Here is a 16,282-nt window from a genome sequence, read left to right as displayed (position 1 = left end):
ATAACTGAATCACTTTGCTGTACACCTGAAACTAACACAACTCCAATATAAAATACTGGATATATACTCCAACATAAAATTTAAAAAATTAAAAACAAAAAATAAACAAACAAAGAAAACAAGAAAAAACAAGAAACAAAAAGACCCAAGGTAAGACTTTGCTCCTTATGTATTAATAATGAATACAAAATTAATGTTTTAAATAAATATATATCTTCCCTTAATTATCATAAGCATCTCCTTTTCTGTTTACACACAAAAACCTTAACAAATTCAAATAATAAAAAGATGTTTTCAATTTGCACTCAGTAATAGACATATTTTGGATAAAGAGAATCTTTTAAAAAAACATATCATCGGGCTTCCCTGGGGGCGCAGTGGTTGAGAGTCCGCCTGCCGATGCAGGGGACGCGGGTTCGTGCCCCGGTCCGGGAGGATCCCGCGTGCCGCGGAGCGGCTGGGCCCGTGAGCCATGGCCGCTGGGCCTGTGCGTCCGGAGCCTGTGCTCCGCGGCGGGAGAGGCCACGGCAGTGAGAGGCCCGCGTAATCACAAAAAAACAAACAAACAAACAAAGAAACAAAAAACATATCATCTGTGTGGAAATTTCCTGGCGGCCCAGTTGTTAGGACTCCGCTCTTCCATAGCTGAGGGTGCGGGTTCGATCCCTGATCGGGGAACTAAGATCCAGCAAGCCGTGTGGTGTGGCAAAAAAAATAATAAAATAAAAAATTTAAAAAGTAAAAAATCATATGTAGCTAAACGTCTTCAGTTCAACTCACAGAAAACAAGCCAAATGGATCTAAAATGAGTAAGAGATTTAGAATAGGGGTCAGCAAGTGTGATAGCCTGCTGACCAAACCCAGCTACCATTTTTATAAAGGTTTTGCTGGAACAGAGACACGTCTGTTAATCTATGTACTGTCTATGGCCACTTTTAGGCTCAAACAGCAGAGTTGAGTAGTTGAGATGGAGACCACATGCCTGCAAAGCCAGTAACGTTTATTATCTGGCCCTGTTCAGAAAAGGCTTGTTGGCCTCTGGTCTAGAGCTGTGGATCTCAAACTTGAGCTCGCATCAGAATCCCTGGAGGCTTGTTAATGTACAGACAGCTGCTCCCACCCTGCAGCAGAGGTTCTGATCCAGCAGGTGGGGGGTGGCTGCTGAAAATCTGCATTTCTAACCAGCTCCCAAGGAACGCTGATGCTGCTGGTCTGAAGACCACACTCTGAAAACCCCTAGTGAAGACAAAACAGTATTCGCCAAAGCTGTATCAGTTTCCTCTGCTTAAATGATGATACGGTTAAATGGCTAAATATATGCTGGTGAAGTAGCAACTTCCATTGCACCTTTAATCTAAGCATTATCCATCCCACATTATTCTTATCAGTAGCTCTGAAGGGTAGGTAATCATTACCCACCTCCCTCACTGGACTGATGAGGGGCTTATGTCATCACAGGGGCTGAACGACTTGTCCTGGAATAGACCCAAAGTCAAGAGCACTAGGTGACTAAAAGTCCAGATTTCTTCAGCAATTACTGGGCTCTCCAGGTCACATGTTGTTTTTATAGGAATTCTAGACTCGCATAATGGAAAAAGAACCAGAGGTCAACTTGACAGTTGCCTTGCCTCTAAGGTCCAGGCAGACATAGAAGTTCCCAGCTACTCAGGGTCCTCAGTGCCATTCTCCAGCCACAGAGAAACAAAAGGGAGCAACTTGCCAAGCACATTCAAAGTCGGAGCTCTCAGCAAAACATAGGTGCCATTTTCTCACAGTTTCAAGAGAATTCAACAAGGGTAAAACGACCTTGAAAAACAAACTAATTCTCTGGCAGTCAAGTGGTGATTCTGTTTTCTGTGATTACATTCCATTGTTTGGAAAAGAATTTTCAATGCCAGTGTTATCAAGACTATCTATCATATTAGTAGTAAGGAGTTAAGTTTTTAAAGACATGATCTGGAATCAATTATATTGTATAATAGCTTTGCAATCTGGGACAATATAGGAGGTCTTTTCACGAACGTCACATCCAGTCAAAATACATGCTCGATTTGAATACCAGAGCCACCCAGATTAGTTACATTAGTAACCTTCAAAACTCTTGACATATATAGCCCTTAAAAGATAATCACGTTTGGTTAGTCATTTTAAAAAGATGAAAAGGAAAACAATAGTTCTGAGGTCAAGTTCACAGTTTGCTAAAAGAAACAGTTGAGAACACACTGAAAGATTAAAACTGCCATGTGACATGTGAAGGTTGAAGCCAGCCCTTGATGAAGGGTTCAGATTTTATCTCCTTCTGCATATGCAGAATGGCACCACTAAAGTTACAAGACAAAGAACCACAATTCGATGACCATCATTTTTCTCTGGCAACTACGTCTGTCCCTATAAAACATGCCCTTTTCCTGATGGTTGGCATCTTCCACAACGGAAAATTCAGCACGGATGAGCAAGAACATGAAAACACCTCCACCCTCCCCATTACGATGCTCTTCAAAGGCGTCATCAAGCATCCAACAGATAATGAGCACAGACCTTCCAATGCAATACACCAACCTTCAGAAATCCACGACTGTTCACACCACTCATCAGCCGAAGTAAATCGAATACCACGTACAAAGCCATACATTATCCTTCTTAAGAGGAATACGTACATTTATATTTCACTTTGATGGCAATCTGGAACCAAGCCAGTTCAAAAAAAGCAATGTACTTTGATATGGTGTCATATTAAGTAAATTTCACTTCTCTCTAACACTGTTAAAAATCTGTGACACCGTACTGATTACAGTTCCAGTTTCCCAGTGGTATAATATCTCCTCTCTAGTTACCAGCTGCTGACCTCTCACCCTCCCTCATCGCCCCTGGTTCATCAGTCGTGGTCCTCTCTGTGATGCCCAGAGCCTTGTTCCTCTTTCCATCTTTCTGCTTTTTATTAACGCTCTCCTTTACAGAACCAACAAACCATTATGGCTCTGCTGTTTGGATGTCCCCAAACACTGCCTGCTCCAAATACCCGCTGTCCTTCCATCAATTTGCCATCATTTGGGATGCCTTCATCTCAGACCTCTTTTGTCAAGTACTCCTCTCATTGGCCATGCGCACTTCTATTCCTCGAGCTCATGTCCTCCTGCGAAACATCTTCCACCTCCAGCCCCTTCACCTCTTTGTCTTCTCCCGTACATCGTCCAGCTGTCTCCTGTTCCTTCAGGTACCCAGCCAATGCCTTCAACTCCTGCGGTCCAGTGTCTTACACACATCCTCTATCAACAGTCTAAGACTAAGTTGATGTATGCCCCAAATATTGGCTTGTGCGCTCTCTATATTTGTTATTTACTTACCTCCGCCCTCGGGGATACGTACCATCTTCATTGTAGAGATGAGAAACCTGAGAAACAAAGCACCTGCCTAGAATTACATCAAAGATTGGAATCAGGCAGCCTGGTCAGAGGCCTGACTTGGTCACTAGGGCTCCCATTTCTCTGCCTCAGTGAAAAGTACCAACACGTCTCTTCTGGTGAACGTGTGAGTGGGGTGCAGGGGCCCTGCTACCCATGTTTCCCCAGCAGTGGCCATGATCAATATATCTAATGAAACCAACAACCAGGGAGAAAGATACAATATGGAGAATTAAGCATGGAGAGAGTAAACCCTAGTGGTACTCTGTCTTTGGTTCTAGTTTCTTGGACACTTACTACATGCTTATACCTCTTGCATTTTTCTGAGTCTTTGGATAGATGCGGCTTTTTCTTAATGTCTAAACCTTACATCCGATGACTGTATCCCTCATTCTCAGCCACATAATGTACTTTTCTACAAAGAGAAAACAGAAGTACTGAGATTGGAACGTCTTAGTGTAAGACTCACTCTTTTATCTGTGAGAGGGGCAATCTTTTCTTCCTTACCTCCTCCTGCAAAGATTCCTATTGTCTACCTGTATGCTGGATCCCACTGGCTACTGACTTCTCAGGATAGTCACCAGAACTATTACCTACTCTCCTTCCAGAATTTTGTCCTCTCCCTCCAATGCTTCCTTTCCACCCACATTTAAATATACTCATTTTCGGACTTCCCTGGTGGTGCAGTGGTTAAGAATCTGCCTGCCAATGCAGGGGACACGGGTTCGATCCCTGGTGCGGGAAGATCCCACATGCCGCGGAGCAACTAAGCCTGTGCGCCACAGCTACTGATCCTGCACTCTAGAGCCCACGAGTCACAACTACTGAGCCCACGTGCCACAACTACTAAAGCTTGCAGTTCGATCCCTGGTCCGGGAAGATCCCACATGCCGCGGAGCAACTAAGCCTGTGCGCCACAGCTACTGATCCTGCACTCTAGAGCCCACGAGTCACAACTACTGAGCCCACGTGCCACAACTACTAAAGCTTGCACGAGTAAAGCCTGTGCTCCACAACAAGAGAAGCCACTGCAATGAGAAGCCTGTGCACCTCAACAAAAAGTAACCCCCGTGTGCTGCAACTCGAGAAAGCCCACACACAGCAACAAAGACCCAACACAGCCAAAAATAAATAAATAAATAAATAAATAAATAAATTTTAAAATAAATAAATATACTCATTTTGAAAATAAGCAAAACAAAACCTCTCCTTCCACTTCCATCTGCTTCCCAAGCTTGTCCTCTTCACACAGCCAGGGGTCCCTACATTTGCAAGCTTTGCTCTCTCATCTCTCATTAAACTTCCCCTTTAAATGGAAAGAAATCACCCTAAGCACGAGACAGAAAATGCTAAATCACATTTTTTTTTAATTTAGTCAAAAAAAAAATTTAGTAAACCTTTTGTTATAGCATAGTTTTAGATTTACAGGAAAGTTGCAAGAAGGGAGAGTTCCCCTATTTTAGCATCTTACATTCATCCGGTACTTTGTTACAACTAATGAACTGATACTGACACACTATTATTAACTGATATTTATACTATATTTGGATTTCCTTAGTTTTCCCCTAACGTCCATTTATTGCACCAGGATCCAAACCAGGACATCACATAAACTTTTAGTGGCCACAGCTTCTTGGTCTCATTTAGGCTTTGACAGTTTCAGACATTCCCTGTTTTTGATGACCTTGACAGATTTGTAGAATGTCTTTCAATTCTGTTTTTTCCAGTGGTTTTCTCGTGATTAGGTTGGGGTTACAGGCATCTGGGAGGAAGACCACAGAGGTCAAGTGCCCTTCTCATTACATCATATCAAGGTCACATACTATCAACATGACATATCCCAGGTGACATTGACCTTGACCCCTGGGCTGATCAAGTGTTTCAGGTTTCTCCACTGTAAAATTACTCATCTTCTTTTACTACTGAGGAACAATTTTTTTTTTTTTTTTTGCGGTAAGCGGGCCTCTCACTGTTGTGGCCTCTCCCGTTGCAGAGCACAGGCTCCGGACGCGCAGGCTCAGCGGCCATGGCTCACGGGCCCAGCCGCTCCGCGGCACGTGGGATCCTCCCGGACCGGGGCGCGAACCCGGTTCCCCTGCATCGGCAGGCGGACGCGCAACCACTGCGCCACCAGGGAAGCCCTGAGGAACAATTTTTAACAATAAAAGTTTCAAATACTTAACTTGAGGGTATCTAAATCACTAGTGAATGTGGTTACGCCAACATGTCTGTGTGAGCTGTCCTTTGTGGAAGTGCACCTTGATTTTGTACCGGGATGGAGAGGCACAGAGAGAGCGAGAGACACAGAGAAGCCCAAGCACTCCAAAGAACAGGGCCTTCAAGTGACCAGGAGAATACAAGCATCTGGGGTTGAACAAACATCCTAGGCTAAATGTGGAATCATGAACTTAAGTGGACCGACAGGGTTATATTCTCATTATTTGGGAAGTAAAGGTACTGTAAAACAAAGACTCTAAATACAGAAGTTCAAATAGACTACACGTTTGCTTCTCTCTCATGCAACAGCCCAGAGATGGCTGGATGGCTAGCTTTGCCATCCTCAACCCATGACTCAGCACCTGAGAGTTAAGGTCGACTGCTCCATTTGTCAACACTGTTAAGCCAACAGGAAGGAAAGAAGAATGGAAGGTATCTGTCCTTCTTTCTCAAGAACTGGAGGCAGACATTGTTCATGTTGTTACCATTATATTCCACTGGCCTGAACTTAGTCATGTGACTGCATACCAAGCTACAGACTAGTGGGGCAAGGCAGGATCTAGCTGGATGCCCATCTGCTTGCTAACACCTGGTTAGGCTTATAGGAATAAAGTACCTAGAAAAGAATGGACACTGGGAGAATCAATACTGGTCAGAATGAGACCTTTAACTGAATACCCGGTGGCAGGTTGGTTGTTTTTTCTTCCAATAAAAAGACAACATCTGGACCAAAGTTGCACATCGAATCAGCATCCTGCTGAGCTTACAAATCTACATCATTCTCCAAACAAGCCAGTCAAATGGGGCTGCGACAGAAAACAATACACCTGACACTTTCCAGTTTTGACGGTGGCCCTAGTCTCTGCTACCCTCCTCAGGAATGCAATATTAACTTTGTTTCAGTCTTTCAGGAGGGAAGGCGATTCTGGGAGCTTCCATTCTTCCTACCACACAAATCTTCACTCCGTGGATTAGGGAGACCCAGGCGTCTCCTGTTTCTGTCCCGACTATGCACTCGGGTCTCGGGAAAACGAGCCCACTCCCCCGCCCCGCCCCCCAAAGATTCTATTTTTACCTGACTCTCAGAATCCCGCTCTGACTGGCGGAATCATCTGTACTCTGGGACCCGGCAGCTGGAATCAGCTCACAGGCAGCGTTACGTACAGCCTAAGGCGCAATACATTCTCCTTTTGCCGTTATCAGACGCCCAGGGAAAGGGCCACCAGCCCCTGGAGGAAGGCCAGAGGAGGAGGATTTGTAGTTCATACCCGAGCATCGTCGCAGGTACCTGGTCCAGGCGGCATGGCTTGCCCTTCATACCAAGTCCTGAGGTTGACTGAGAGACTAAGACTACTTCTGTGCTTAACCTGTGGCTTCTGGTTACTGGTCCTAATGTGCTTCACGTGCACAGGTCAAGCAGGACAGTAGCAAAATTCTTAAACTCTCCGTCACAAAGAAAATGAAAAGGGGATGAGGTGGAGAGTAAGTAATGAGTGGACCTGATACAAGGCCTGACAACAACTAGGAACGTGGAAAATTCACACATCTTGTCCTTACACCCTGCTTGGGTATACGGCTGGGACCTTCTGACCTAACAGTGTCAGATCTCTATAACATGCTCAGCGAAAGCTACCCTGTGCTATCACGCTGAAGTGACTGAAGTCAGGAATCCACCGTAGCGAGCAGTGATAAGACATAGTTATGCTGAGCCTGCTGCGTTAAATATGAATATATAATACCTCTCCACAAGCAAGAAAACACACTAGCAATAATTCTGCTTTCTCTGAGCATTTTGGAGTGGTTTTTATAGGTATTAGAGTCGAACTACATACATTCAACCAGTGCTTCATCACTTACCCATCTAAATGACAAATGGGGAAAACATATAGGAAAACATAGCCATAATTTTCTGAGCTACAGACAAAATGCACTTAATGAGAACCATTTCAATATCCAAAATTAACTTCTTAATTTCAAAACTAAAATTACAACGGAAATAAATTTTGTAGTATAAATTGAAACAGTCTGACATTCCGAAGGAGTCTGAAATGAACATACGTATCTTGATAATTTGCTGAATTTACTGATACAATGTTTTGGATGTCTTGAAAACGTTTCACCTTATTTTTAGCCTAATTAGTAATCAACAACTTGATCTACTCGCTTATTGGTGAAAAGAAATGGGGAGGGCTTTGTTCTGTTATATAGGAAACATTATTTTTAGCAAGCAAACATAAAAATATGTTTCCTCTGTGAATGTAGGCCAAAATCTTCAAATACGATCTGTGCCTTTCCCTATGTAAGTGACACACTGACAGATTCAATTTAGTTTTAAGATCTGCTCTGGCACTGACAGAATGTTAAGCATTCCATTGCTATAGATCTGCACCGTTTGAATTTTTTAATTTTTTTCTTCCTAATAATGAAGTTCCAACAAAACAGCTAGCCAAGTAAATGCCATGTGAGTGTTCAAGGTTGATGGATTACACTCAGTAATTCTGGTTAATGAGGCACTAAAATGATGAGCGGAGAGACCAAGGAATTGGCGAGAGCCTGGCAGTGCTGATGACTTCTCCAGGGACAGATAGGAGGAGAAGCACTCAGGGATAGGTAGTCTGCACACTCTGTAAACAACAAGGGCATTAACATATCAGGTCAACAGGCAGATTTCAAGAGTGGAGAGGAAAACCTACCTCAGGGCGTCCCTGAAGCGCCTGCATTCACCTGTACCTCTCATCACGATGGAAATCAAAGCCTTCTCTTTCTTCAGGTGACTAGAGTTGGTTTTCACTCTCCTGAAACCAGAGGTTTCCTGATCAGTACAGCTAACTCACCAAGTTGAATTATCCCCTTGGCTGTGTATTGGTTTGCTATGATTTCCAGCCCACTTGCTCATGACAACAACAAGGTTGTGATTACAAGTAAAGTTGTTGGGAGGTATAAGAGAAATTGTTGTCAGGACGTCATCATGCTTGCATGTGGTTAACCACAAAAACATGGGAAGCAGCAGCAGCTCTAGGGCAGGGGCCCTTCAGACTACACACGCCCAGAGTCTGTGAGGACCGGCCCAGGGTGTTTGGTCTGGGCAAGGCGACTGCTGACCTGAATGGCTCTCTGAAGACCCGGGGGCATCAGCTCCAGCCTGGGCAAGGCGACCCCTTTTTTCCCGGCAGTGCTGGAAAACATGCAGCAGCCCCAGGAAGGAGGTAATCTCACCCACAACACCTGCACCTTCACCCGCTGGCAAGGCGCTCCAGCAACAAGGATTTTCACTTTGGACCCCTCGCCAGCACTGACACGTGGCTCTCAGTTGGCCCAGCAACTCTTCAGAGAAGCAACTCAGAGAAAGGTACACCTCAACTAAACTTGGACTCTATCCCTTTCATCGTCCCCTTGCCTGGAACAATAGCGTGATCAATCTATTATTGGTTTGGAGTATGTTACTTCTTTAGTGGCTTATCAAGAGACATTATCCTGTACTCTTGGCTTGTGAAATTACGGGTAATTTCCGCAGTGAACCTGTGTTAAATAAATTACTGGCAAAGACAATCTCAGTCTCTGAGCATAATCTGCTGCCCCGACAAAACACCCTTCTAAAGAGCACGGTATCCTTTTATGATTAAATGTTTGCTATCCATAAAAACTGACCTTGGGGAGACCTAAGAAATCTTTTTCTTCCTAGACCGGGGCAAGGAGAACAGAAATGATGGGAAGGTTTTGTATGAATTTCACAATGGTTAAGACCAGGAAACTGACAACGTTGATATCTGCTGATACAAAACTCAGTAATGGTTTTAATGATAACTCAAGGTTTTTACCTCTTTCAGAAATAAACATGAAAGTAACAAGTCAACACATATAATTCTCCGGTTTAAACCTTAATTAGGAAAAATGCCCTAGGATATTATTTTAGAAACATGAAGAACCATACATAGGCTTCTTTCAGCTTCTTAGCTTGCCTTATTTTGACATCAAATTGCATGTCATTGTCCCTGCATGTGTCTCCATGGACTCATATAAAGACAACTGAATTTAGTAATTGGAAGATATTACCTTTTTAATTGAATTTACCAGTAAGTTTGAATCTAGAGCCCCTGGATAGTACTGGGAGTAGGAGAAAAAATTCACTGATTTTGTTATTTCCTCGGGCAGCAAGGGGTCAATGGTGTCTGGCCTCCTTCAGCAGTAATGATACACTAGAGTCTGCACTTTTAATTGTTCCATTTTTAACAGGGCTGTAAACCGAAATGCAAAGCTTTTCTTTGTAAAGTTTTGCGAAGTTTTATATATATAGATATAGATATAGATAGATAGATAGATAGATAGATCAAACTACATTCACTCACAGTTTCTATTTAGAATCTGGCTTCAGGGCATAATTTTCCTGCACCTGCTTTGATGTAACACAGCTGAGAAATCCTGCCTTAGAAGAGGGCGTAGAATCTCATGGAGGGGAAATGCCCAGAGAGGCTGCCTACCCTTTTGCTGGTAACCCTTCCTATCAGGGGTCCTCCATGCCGGGAGAGGAAGGAGGAGCTGGCAGAGACGACCGAAGGCTATGTGCGCTGGGCCATCCCTTGAGAGGCCAGCAGAGAGCCCTATCCCACTCCTGCCATACTCTTCTGAATGTTCTAACACCCCTGACCAGGTAGAGTCTGCTCCCTGGGGCAGCACACGTTCTTTCTGCACCTCTGGTTCCCAGCACGGGCCTACGCACGAGGCGGACACTTCGTGAACATTTCCTGAAGCAATGGAAAGTGTTTCCATTCCTAACACCAATGACTAGGACAAATACTTGGGCTTCTTTCTTTTTTCTTCTTCTTCTTCTTCAGTTAAACACAGAGTGAGTAGTATCTACAGCCATTTTCTTTTACTGCCATTCCCACTTTTCTATTGGTTGAAAATGATAACACCACGTAACCCCTTAGTCCTTTATTTATAAATTCCTTATGGAATACCAATAGATTAGTAAAACGAGGGCCCCTACGAATTTCATTGCCCTCTACTCATAATTTCCTATTGCCTATTTTTATTTGAATAAGAGCTCAAACACATTACAAACTTAGAAAGAGCATCACCATGGTAAATATTTTACTCGTGTGATTTATGGAGGCCCACAGGTTAGCGACAATTACTGTCCCCGTTTGACATTTGTCATCCAGTGCAGAGACGTTCAGATACAGAGCCCCGAGGCGGAGCCCTGCAGTTCCCACCCAGGCAGTCGGCCCGCGGTCCCCCTCCCCTTCCCCAGCACTCTGTCTCCCCTCCAAGCTCGTGCATGAAAGACTGCAGTGCGTTGTATGACGCGGTTATTTCATCCCCGTCTCGCAGTCAGGACTGAAATCCCGTGTGGTTAAGCGAGCTGGCTCAGACCTCCCAGCAGGAAATGGCAGAGTCAGGACCCAGGCTGTTTGACTTGTCATGCTTCCAGCGCCCTCGCTGCAACAGTGCGCTTTCTGTGTGCCCAGACGTCAACCAGCCACCAGCACCGCCACCTACGACTGTGGTTTGAAAGGCATGAGACCCCTTTTCCCAGTTCCTTGTGGGGAGAGGGCACTGGCATGGACAAGACGAGCCAAAGGAGGCTAGTTGCTCCAACTGTTTTTGCTCTCTGATAACCAGGCCACGTTCTCCAAAGACACCGCAAAAAAAAACCCTTAAAAAGTAGACCCTATTACGTCCTCATCTGTTGCCTCAAATGTTTTCACCTGGAGCAGGGGCAACCTTGACTTGCAGAATTGAGTTGCGTCTTGTCTAAAACATATTTTCAGTCTCCTCCCCAGTCGGGTTTTCAGGAAGGACAGAGGAACATCTTTGAAAAGTACTGGGGTTAGCTATTTGCAAACAGCAGATGCATCCGAAGAAATGGGAGTGTTTTCTTTTAACATCTGAGATGCTAATACCTCAGAGACCTCTCCTAAGCGTTTGGTTTCACCATGTGATTTGCTTTGCCAGGCATATTCTATTTGAAGTTTCCTACTCATCAGCGAAGCACTCCGGACTTCAAAGGCACTTCAACATCGGTGGACTTGAGTCAGAAATCTTTTGCATTCACACGGCATGAGTCATGGCACCCGAAAGAGTTTGCTGGAGTATTTCTCAATCCCTTTCACTCAAGGGAGAGTGAGGGCAACAGCTCTCCTTAGGAAGCGCTTCACAATTCTTGCTGAATGTTTTTAAATGGCTTTTGCGTAGCTCTCATTTGGTTTTCTATTAGGAATACCCTCTTTAATTTGAAGACATCATTTTCTTCTTAACCTATTTATAGTTGAACCAAACTTAGAACGACAATAACAAAACATTGCACTAAGGTATATTTCATGCCCATTTAACTCAAATAAAAGTCAAAGAAATTCTTTTGTATTTTAGAAACAATTATAATGACTGAAATCTAATGGAATTTGGGATTCAGTCTTAACTGTTCTAAAATCAATAGGAAATTTTACGAATTTATATTTTGACTGATATTCAGGAATGCCAAACTTCCCACGAGATTCTAAGTGATCATGAATAAAAATGTCATTATAGCTTGGTAGCCTGTAACAGGCCAGGATTCATTAAATTTTCCATTCTGTGGGCTGTCCTGTTTAATCAGTAACTCTTGGCCCGGCCTCATCTCTCTGCCAGGCTTAATAGGTTGAAGTGGATTGAAATGGATTAGGAATAAAGTACCTTTCTGCTTGGAAAAAGCTAGATCTTTGATTGCACTTTAAACTCATATTAAAATTAATTTAAAAAGACACCAAACACGGACACCACAATCCCCTTTTTGCAACTCCCAGGCAACCATAAAACCACACAATTAAGGTATATATGTTTTTTAAAGGCAAAGCAAATTTTATTTTTTAGAACATTACTACCACTGAAGGGTTACGTTCCCTGCAGCACCGGGCCCGAAGCATTCTTCGTTTCATCAGATGACTTAAGAAGCTAATTAGAGAATTCTACATGTTTAACCAGCTTTAAGACAGAATTGGAAAATGTGGAAAAATATTCTAACAAATTTGTTTTCTTGTAGCCTATGGTACCAGTCAATATTTTTACCAGTGACGCTGTTCTTATTCTGCTGTTCACTTTGGTTACAAGTTTACAAAAATCTATGAAATAACAAGAAAATTTCCAACACTTAACTTTGTAAACCTCCAGTGTGGGATCCTGTGCCTTGGACTATAAACCACATCCTATTTTTTTTCCCCCTTTCGCCAGAAATAATTTGAGAACATATCCATTTGATCTTTAAAACGTTCTGAAAAGAAGGAAGGCCCAGACATGTCTTCAGTTTATAGACTCAGAAAGGGCAACTGGAGACTCTAAGCACAGTACATGGACACTGTGTTATAAAATTGTGACCTTGTGCTGCCAGAGAAGTGGGTGCAGTCTGAGGCTTCAGGGTACCTATTTAGCATGCTTGGGCTGCTGTAATAAAATATCAGACTGGGGGCTTAAACAACAGATACTGATTTCTTCCAGCTCTGGAGGCTGACAAGTCCAAGGTCAAGGTGTTGGCTGATTCCATGATACCCTCTTCCTCTCTTTATAAAGACACTCACCTCAGCACAAGGGTCCCACCCTTACGACGTCATCTAACCCTCACTACTTCCCAAAGACCCCTACCTCCATACGCCATCCCACTGGGCGCTAGGCCTTCCACACATGAACTTGGGGAACACAATTCAGGCCATGGCAGCACCTTAGCCTCCCCAGTTTCCATTGAGAAATCAGGGTCTTGAGAACTGAGAGCAGGGTGCCGAGTGCACAGAATTCTCAGAGGCTCTGAACAAGAAACCTCAGCAGCCATGATGCTTCCCCTTGGAAAGAAGCACTCTGGGGACAGTGTATGTGTGTGTGTGGGGGGCGCGAACAAAGCTGCCACTTTCAGGAGAGGATCCTACAGTGGAGAAGGGTTGTCCTCAAGATCATGGAATGGGCATCCAGGCTTGGAAGACGGGGAAAGTGCAAAGGAAGAAAATAACCACCTGGGAGTGATGACACACTTTCTGATGTGAAGAAAGGAGAAGAAAGCGCTCCAGTGGAGTTGACAGACAGTGAGAGGCCCACTCAGTGGGACAGGTACAGCAGAAAGAAAGACACAGAAGAAGAAAATAGTTACTCTGGAGAACAAGTGTGATAGAAGGAGAGGAGAAAGCAGGCATGAAAAGGCGCTGAGGGAAGGAGCACACAGAGCCAAGACACCAGAAGGATATCGTTCTGAGAGTGCAGGTAGGAAAACCTGACTGGAAAAGAAGGGACGGCGACAGAGAAGCAAGTTGGAGAGTGGGCCGTCACAGACTGGGTGTCAGACTGCAGGGAAGGAAGGGCAGGGCACTGGGTGGAAAAGTGGAATGAAAGGAAGAGTCAGTTGCAGAGAAAATAGGATGGAGCTTCTAGAAAGTTGAACATTCAAGAGGGTCAACACCAGGTTTAAATACTTGGGAAATGATGATATCATCAATGATATTATCTGCACTTGGAGGTAGTGGGTTTCCTCAACTCCAAAGAAGCCAAAGATACTGGGTATTCTCTGCCCATCACCTCCTGGGCTTATTGAACGGCCAATGCCCATCTCAAAAACGTTTTCCGTTTCTAAAAACTGCACAAGCCATGCCAAGTTCGTAGCATCATCTGACCCTTTCTAACTCGCTCTCACCTCAAGGTCTTTCATTTCCTCCTTTCCTTGTCTTTCTCCTTGCCTGTGTCTTCCCTCTGCTTAAAGAGGAACTGCATGCTCCTTACACGCAGCCTGTCTCAAGAGCACCTTGGACTCTTCAGAGAAAAGGAGCTAAATTAAGCTAATGAATATAAACAAATGCACATCTCAGATTCTTTTTTTTTTTTTTTTTTTTTTTTTTTGCGGTACGCGGGCCTCTCACTGCCGTGGCCTCTCCCATTGCGGGGCACAGGCTCCGGACGCGCAGGCTCAGCGGCCACGGCTCACGGGCCCAGCCGCTCCGCGGCATGTGGGATCTTCCCGGACCGGGGCGCGAACCCGTGTCCCCTGCATCGGCAGGCGGACTCTCAACCACTGCACCACCAGGGAAGCCCTGACCTACTTTATTTTAGAAATAACTATGCCAGGAAGAATAGCCTCTATATCTCTTTATTACATTTTTTAAAATTCTTTCTTTAATTACTAGAACTTTAGTTAATAATCAGCTAAACATGTATGAGTTTGGGGGAGGAATAGGAAATCTGGGGCACCTGACTCTCTAGATTTTAATTCTTTTCATGTAAGGAGTTCTTACACGGATGACATGGATGAGTTTGGTCAAGATACCATTTATAACAATGTACACTATACCGTTTTTCCAATGATGCCTAAGGTATTCACAGATCTGATTTACTCTTAAAAGAACACACCTCTAAGGAACAATCAGAGGACTGCTGGGTGGGCAGAATTCTGGAAGTGGAATCTGGAAGTTTGCCCTCAAATTGCTTACGATTCTTCTTTAAGGCAGCGGCAAAGTGTTCATCATGGCCCCCCCTTCACGTTCCTTGATCTTTATCACATTAAAAGGTGAAATATTTGTGCAACACACAAGCAAGCAAAAGACTGCCGATGGATTCAGCTGGGTTGATGGAAAACTTTTTCTATTTACAACTTTATATTAAGTTCTAATTTTCAGGAACCCCACGAGATGAAATTTTTTTTCTAAATCAATCCTAATACTTTAACACAAGGTTTATTTGTGAAAAAGTAAGAAGTAACGAGGAAAAATAAATAGAAAGTGGCTCAGAGCAAATTGGCTCTGAGTTTGGAAGAATGTCCTACAACAAGCATTTCACCTCGGACTTGCTCACTACGGCTGTACCAATGGAGACACGGAGAGACTTCTAGGTAGTAAGTTACATCTTCTTAAATGCTACATATGTGTATCACCTGCATGACAGGCTCAGACACCTCCCTCCCACGCTGTTAGTAAGATGTATCTGCTCAAAACGAATGTCCGTCAGCCCGTCAATCCCAAATGCCCCACGCTTTCCCACGTCATAAAGATTCAAGGCTGAGCCCTTTTCACTGCCTCCAAGGCTGTTCCACGTCAGACCCGAGTCTTGTTTCAACTTTCCGCCTCACCCCCTGGACCGGCACACCTGCCCTCTTGCGTCTCCGCACCCTTCCTGCTCACCGAAACTGGAGCTCCAATCACAACGTCCTGTCTCCCTAAAGTGCCCTTCAGTCCCACGGCGGACACCCAGCTCTCCTTCCAGGCTCAAATACTGCCTCTCGTGTCAAGCCTTCCTCCAATCCCTCGCCACAGTCAGAATCAGTGAGCTCTGCCTGTGCGTGCGACGGAAATAGGAATTCGCGTCCGCTGCAACGTGCAGACTCTAACGCTCTTGCGTGTCCCGGCGGCTGTCTGAACCTACCAGCTGTGCCAGAAACCCGCGCTTCCTTGGGTATAGGTCTCACCCTCGAGGAGCCGGAACCCGGGAGAGCGGAGTGCTGGGCGTCCCGGGGTGGGGGGAAGCAGAGGGCCCAGAAAGGGGCAGCAATGCCGTGTGTCACAGCTGGCTCGCCTCGGCGGGAGGCTGTCGGCATCCCCTCGCGGCCAGCCTGCTGGAGAGGGCGGGGGCCCCAGCCGAAACGGTACGGGGGGGTGGAGGGCCTGCGCGCGGGACACCCGACACTGGAGCCGCACACAAGGCGACAGCAGTTTGTTAGTCGC

At 44.7% G+C, this 16,282-nt stretch overlaps 1 long non-coding RNA gene across 3 annotated transcripts in view; it reads right to left on the bottom strand.

The window, feature by feature from the left end:
- LOC114486644 (uncharacterized) overlaps window positions 1-16,282 on the bottom strand; it is a 369,699-nt gene that overhangs the window by 184,750 nt on the left and 168,667 nt on the right. For all 3 annotated transcript variants that reach the window (XR_008617973.1, XR_008617972.1, XR_008617974.1), the window contains exon 5: window positions 8,312-8,413. This is a non-coding gene — a long non-coding RNA (uncharacterized lncRNA). The remainder of the gene's footprint in view (window positions 1-8,311; window positions 8,414-16,282) is intronic.

The sequence above is a fragment of the Physeter macrocephalus genome, chromosome 7, assembly GCF_002837175.3.
Source record: "Physeter macrocephalus isolate SW-GA chromosome 7, ASM283717v5, whole genome shotgun sequence".
Taxonomy (NCBI): Eukaryota; Metazoa; Chordata; class Mammalia; order Artiodactyla; family Physeteridae; genus Physeter; species Physeter macrocephalus.
The sequence above is the reverse complement of the archived record's forward strand: the minus strand, read 5'-3'. Positions and strand labels throughout refer to the sequence as shown.